Source organism: Belonocnema kinseyi, chromosome 10 (assembly GCF_010883055.1).
Source record: "Belonocnema kinseyi isolate 2016_QV_RU_SX_M_011 chromosome 10, B_treatae_v1, whole genome shotgun sequence".
Lineage (NCBI taxonomy): Eukaryota > Metazoa > Arthropoda > Insecta > Hymenoptera > Cynipidae > Belonocnema > Belonocnema kinseyi.
In genome coordinates, this window is record NC_046666.1 from 91,570,306 (window position 1) to 91,575,713 (window position 5,408).

Sequence of the window (5,408 nt, forward strand, 5' to 3'; positions counted from 1 at the left end):
AGATCGTCCATGTAAAATACATGAGTGACCTTGTACTTTCGATCTGCAGGTTTGCTGCACAAGTACCCGTCGGAATGGCGTAGTGCTAGAGATAGTGGCAATTATGTAAGGCAAAAGAGGAGTGGGCTCATAGTGTCGCCCTGAAAGACACCTCCCTGAAACGTGACCTTGTTAGTTGTCACACGATTTTCGCCAGATGAGATAGTAAATCTGGTTTTCCAAAGCGGCATCAATCTCTCTATGCAACCAACTATTTGCGGATGCACCTTTAAGATTTCCAAAAGACAGATGATAAGTCTATGGGATGTAGAATCGAAAGCTTTCCGATAATCAATCCAGGCCATCGATAGGTCACGCTGGTAGAATGTTGCATCTTTGCAGACACATCTATCGATGAGAAGGTTCTCCCGACATCCGGCTACGCCTTTCTTTGAGCCTCGTTGTTCATACATTTTTTGCCACACATGTTCAATTGCCCGAACAATTCTATCATTTAGGATAGCTGTGAATATCTTATAAAGCGTGTTCAGACAAGTTATTGGCCTGTAGTTCTTTGGGTCAGCTAAGTTGCCTATTTTCGGCAGGAGTATTGTGCGCCCTTCCACCAACCACTCTGGAATCGGCTCTTCCGACTTCAAATATAAGGTGAAAATACGGGCCAAATGCTGATGGGTTGAATAAAACTTCTTCCACCAGAAGGTTTTCATACAATCTTGTCCCGGTGCGGAATAGTTCTTCATCCCTCTTAATACTTTTTTCACCTCCTCGGTAGTGATGGGTGGGCATTCTTTATCAGGTTTTATGAGGGCAACACATAGCTCCTTGAAGCTATTTATATTTTTTGAGTCTTCGTCCAGTCTATGCTGAACTTCTTAGACTTCTCTCCAAAATACTTCGACCTCCTCTGGTTTGGGTGGGTGTTCGACAGTAACTGGAGGGTCTTGGAAGAGGCGAGATGGGTCAGAGAGAAACTGTTGATTTTCTCTGACCCACCTCTCCCTCCGCTGTAGACTTCTCTTAGCGTCAGATAGTATCCGTATTCTCTCAACAATATGCTGCCTGATGGTCAGCAGCTTTGACTTGTTAAGTGTGTGATAACGGTTCCGGAGTTCGCGCGCGAAGTTTCGAACCTTGGCGGTAAAATTCCTGCCAGATGTGATGTAGTCAATCACACATTGATTGCGGGACGCGTACTGTCGTAGAGCATCGCTCTTCATCTATTGGATGCCTGCCCGCGGTTGGTCTTAGTGTCGCCTCTCTTTCTTTGTTGCCGGCTTGTTCTAGCTGTGGTAGAGTAGGCGTTCCGCTTACATAGCCCCTTTTACGGAGTAGTTCAGCATGGTTTCGTAGACGTTGCTGCGAAAAGTGCGATAGCTCAGGGTGTTTCTCGCACCACAGAGCATGCAGCCGTGCCATGTAACCCCGTTCACGGGCCACACTCGCATCGTAGCAGTCTAGCAAGTCGTGATTCAGTTGCTCCGTCCACCCAAAGGTCACGATATCCAGCCGATCCATCGCATTGAATCCATTTTCATTAGCTCCCCCAGCTATAGATTGGTGGGCATTGTTGGCCGACCCATTGTCGGGAGCCCTGCGCGTTCTGTTGTTTTGAACCGCACTTACTACAACTATGTTTGGTGTTGTCATTGTTGTTCACACGAGAAGCTAGGGAAAGGGGTTCTTCCATCCTTGTAGAGCCCCGCATCCAAGGATAAGTTTGCGTACTCTGAGAGGTCGCCTGGTATCCCAGAGTCACCGTTCTAGACACCTCACCCAGGTGCCATTCAGCTTTCGGCACGGTTTTCACACCTCCGCTTGGGGGTTAATTCCTTCGGGACCACCCCTGCACAATTGTCAAGACTGTCAAGAGGAATCAAAACTATATATATATTATATTCGGTTCGGTTTTGATTCCTCTAGAGTAAAACCGAAGGGCCTATGACAAAGCCACCGAACTCCCAAGCGGAGGTGTGAAAACCGTGCCGAAAGCAGAATGGCACCAGGGTGAGGTGTCTAGAACGGTGACTCTGGGCTACCGGGCGACCTCTCCGAGTACGTAGCCTTATCCTTACATGCAGGGCTCTACAAGGAGCGACTGAATCTCGACTTGCTAGAGTGCTACGATGCGAGTGTGACCCCTGAACGGGGTTACATGGTACGGCTGCATGCTCTATGGTGCGAAAAACACCCGGAGCTATCGCACTTTTCGCAGCAACGTCTGCGAAACCATGCTGAACTACTCCGAAAAAGGGGCTATGTAAGCGGAACGCCTACTCTACCACATATAGAACAAGCCGGCAACAGAGAAAGAGAGGCGACACTAAGACCAACCGCGGGCAGGCATCCAATAGAGGAAGAGCGATGCTTTATGACCCGGGAAACATCAACACCAAAGTTTCTCTCAAGCCTAAATATCTGGCTGAAATGGATCATGAGCGTCGTGTACATTTTTCCGGAGAATCCTACCTATGGGATATCAATTATTGTGTGTATAATGCAGCGAGAGCTTTGGCCGATGTGAACCGTAAAACAAAACCAACGGTTGATCATAAGACCAAAAGACGAATTCATCAGCTTGCCATAATGATAGGCTGAGCAAGACAGTACGCGTTCCGCATTCAATCTGTTGTTGACTACATCACGTCTGGCAGGAATTTTACCGCCAAAGTTTGAAAGTTCGCTTGCGAACTCCGGATCCGTTATCACACACTTAACAAGACAAAGCTGCTGACCATCAGGCAGCATATTGTTGAGAGAATACGGATACTATTTGACGTTAAGAGAAGTCTAGAGCGGAGGGAGAGATGGGTCAGAGAAAATCAACAGTTTTTCTCTGACCCATCTCGACTCTTCCAAGACCCTCCGGATACTGTCGAACACCCACCCAAACCAGATGAAGTCGAAGTATTTAGGAGAGAAGTCTACGAAGTGCAGCATAGACTGGACGAAGACTCAGAAAATACAAATAGCTTCAAGGAGTTATGTGTTGCCCTCATAACAACTGATGAAGAATGCCCATCCATCACTACCGAGGAGGTGAAAAATGTATTAAGAGGGGTGAAGAACTATTCCGCACCGGGACCAGATTGTATCAAAACCTTCTGGTGGAAGAAGTTTTCTTCAACCCATCAGCATTTGGCCCGTATTTTCACCTCATATTTGCAGTCGGAAGAGCCGATTCCGGAGTGGTTGGTGGAAGGGCGCACAATACTCCTGCCGAAAATAGGCAACTTAGCTGACCCGAAGAATTACAGGCCAATAACTTGTCTGAACACACTTTATAAGATATTCACAGATATCCTAAATGATAGGATTGTTCGGACAATTGACCCTGTGTAGCAAGAAGTGTATGAACAACGAGGCTCAAAGAAAGGCGTAGCCGGATGTCGGGAGAACCTGCTCATCGATAGATGTGTCTGTATAGATGCAGCATTCTACCAGCGTGACCTATCGATGGCCTGGATTGATTATCGGAAAGCTTTCGATTCGACCTCCCATAGACTTATCATCTGTCTTTCGGAAATCTTAAAGGTTCATCCGCAAATCTCATCTGGAAAAAATCGTGTGACAACTAACAAGGTCACCTTTCAGAGAGGTGTCTTTCAGGGCCACACCATGAGCCCCCTCCTCTTTTGCCTTATATTATTGCCACTATCTCTAGCACTTCGCCATTCCGACGGGTACTTGTGCGGCAAACCTGCAGATCGAAAGTACAAGGTCACTCATGTATTTTACATGAACGATCTTATGATCTATGCTAAAAACAAAGAGCAACTACATCTAGCTCTAGGGATTGTCGAACGATATACTAAGTAAATTGGAATGAAATTTGGGATAGACAAATGCGCCAAGGTTTATTTGAAGCGAGGAACACTTAATGGCATCCCTGAAGATCCTGAGCTCTTTGATAGAAGCGCTATACGACACCTTTGCGGTGGAGGGACTTATACGTACCTGGGCGTGCCACAGAGCCGCATTCAGGATGTAACATCTATAAAGGATACTCTCCGAAGCAGATATAAACGTCTCATCCGACAGATTTGGTCTTCCGAACTGTCGGCGAGAAACAAAGTATCTGCAACGAACATGCTTGCCGTCCCGGTAGTACTCTATTCATTTGTAGTTGTTACATGGACGAAGAACGAGCTCAGATCCCTTGATATCGGGATCCCTTGATTCTGGGTACAGCACATAGAGTTGCAAATGAAAGAGACCCTCATCTTAAATGGTAGGAATCACGAAGAAGTGGGCAAAGAAGCGTTTGTACAAAGCAGTGGAGGAGGCTGCTGAAACACTCGGACTTGACTTCAATATTACGGGTGAACAAAATGCATCTAATCTTATCTATCTCGAGTACCCACTCCTGAAAGCCCGGATTAAGAAAGCACAAGAGAAAAACTTTGGAGAACAGCTCCTTGATAAGAGGATGCACGGTATATTCCACATAAATGTGAAGGATCAGTCAATGTCTTGTGAGCTAACGTTTGCTTTCCTTAAATCGCCCGGATTGAAGTCTAGTATGGAGAGTTTCATTTTTGCATGCCAAAACAGTATAATTTTCACCTTAACCTACCGTCGCCACATTTGGAGCATTGACGTTCCTGATGAGAGCTGCAGGACGTGTCATGCACACCCCGAGCAATTAGATCATATACTATCTAGTGTCTAACTCACGTGGCAACGACCTACATTCAAAGGCACAATGCGGCACTAAGAGTTATTTATTACAATTTCTGTCACTCTTAGAACATTAACCTTAATATCGCTCCTCTAATTGCTCCTAGGGAAATCGAGTCAATTGTCGAGAATGGGAGGTGCCGCCCATACTGGAACTTTATATACTCGACAGTTGTTTCTATTGCTCACTCGAGGCCTGACATGGTTCTTCTTGACTTTAAGAAGCTAACCATGTTCGTTATCGAATTTTCAGCACCAGCTGACAAAAACATCATAACGAAGGAGAATGAAAAGGAAGCGAGGTATCGGGACCTTATAAGGGAGTTGCAACGATTTTACCCGGAATATTCCGTTAAACTAATCGTCCTTATCATCGGCACTCTTGGAGGTGCCAAGCTTTCACTTGCTAATGGCCTAAAAAGCATCACTGCGTGTCAAGAATATGCTAAAACACTTGCGGGAAAAATGCAGAAGGCGGCAGTCCTTGGGTCGCTTCGTGTTCTTGAGGTGCACGAGGCTTTTGCTAGATCGTCGTATTGATTCCTTTACAGACTGTAACCACCTGTCTCACGGTCGTGAGACGTTGTTGTGGCTGAAATTTTACTGCGATTTCGCTGGGAGCGGGTGCAATTTTCATGATTAGCACCCGCGCTCGGCGAAATCCTGCGATTGTCCTTATGACAAATTTTTAATTATTTATATTATTTTATTATTATTTATATTAATTATAT